The following is a 1,589-nucleotide window of genomic DNA, read 5'->3' as shown; positions in this document are numbered from 1 at the left end:
CTGATCTTCATTTATATTTTCTTTTTCATTTAGAACAACAGGTGGCTGAAGAGAGTTGGTTAATTAGCAATCAACAAAATCAAAAGCAATAATGAATCCCTTCAAGGTTTTGTGCTGCATTGCCTGATATATAATCTCTATTTTGTGAGTAAATAAATGACACGCTTAGCAGTTGAATGATTTTGCTGATGCCACATTCCACTCTTTTTTGGGTTTATTCAGATTTGAAGTTCTCCCTGCCAGGAAAGACCTAACATCTGTTTGAAGGCTTTGCCTTCCATTGTGGAACACTATTTTCAAAGTTTGATTTTCTACTAATACTAGAAATTTTCAGTAGTATAGTAAACATATCTTTTATTTATATGAGAAATTAAAGTACAGCAATGACAAAAATTATATTGAATACATTCATTCAATTGGCAAAAAAAATACATGCTGTAAATTAAGGGATTTCACCTACGAATATATTGGGGCTTCAGATGTTTATTGGCAGTAGTTTCCTTGTTCACCACAATGTACTTTGAGTAAGGAATAAGAAACAAAAACTCTATTTTATTCTGTACTGCTTTTACATAGATTGTTGTTGTTATTGTTGATAAGTACCATTGAGTCAGCACCAAGCCATATAGACCCTATACATAACAGAAGAAACATTTCCCGGTCCTGCACCAACCTCACAATTGTTGGTACATTTTAACTCATCACTGCCACTTTACATAGATTAGAACATTACTTTTCTGATAATATAAGTAAAATTTTACCTATCATTTACTTAGTATTCTTCATTTTTCTATGCCAAATTCTGTGCCTATCTGAATAGCATTCAAAGGATAAGTCAGGAAGGATCTTTAGAAGACTTGAGACAGTTTCCTTCCATTTTGCAATGGTATTTTAAATACTTTTGGTATTATTAGAGAATAAATGAATCCCAAATTGCACAATGTTGCTGTTAAGCACTGTCTTCTAGTTCTGACTCATAGTGATTCCATACAAGACTTCTAAGGAGTGGTTGGGGAGGGGCAGTACAACCACTGAATTAGAGGTTAGCAGTCTAGTGCTAACCCTAAAGTGCCACACCAGATTACACACTAGTGATTATCTAATGGAAGATATTTAGAGACCACCACAACCATCACCACACATTTTACATAGATGGTGGTGGTAGTTGTGTGACACCAAGATGATTTCAACTCATGGTAATCTTGTATTTGTTGTTGTTGTCAGGTGCCATCAAGTCGGAACCGACTCATAAAGACTCCATGCATAGCAGAACGAAACAATGTCCGATCCTGGGCCAACCTCACTACCACTGCCACACTTGAATCCATCAATGATGCCACCTGGCCAATCCATATCATTGGTGGTCTACCTCTTTTTCTCTGGCCCTCCACCTTATCCAGCATGACATCCTTCTCCAGCGACTGTTCCCTTCGGACAATATGTCCAAAGTATGAGAGACGAAGCTTAGCCATCTTGGCCTCCAAGGAGCACTCTGGACCTTGTATAGGGTTCCTGAAACTAAAAGTCTTTATGGGAGCAGAAAGCCACATCTTTCTCCCATGGAGCAAGTGATAGATTCAAACAGCTGA

The sequence above is a fragment of the Chrysochloris asiatica genome, unplaced genomic scaffold (genome assembly GCF_000296735.1).
Source record: "Chrysochloris asiatica unplaced genomic scaffold, ChrAsi1.0 scaffold00002, whole genome shotgun sequence".
In the NCBI taxonomy this organism is placed as follows: domain Eukaryota; kingdom Metazoa; phylum Chordata; class Mammalia; order Afrosoricida; family Chrysochloridae; genus Chrysochloris; species Chrysochloris asiatica.
Note: the sequence above shows the minus strand (reverse complement) of the source record.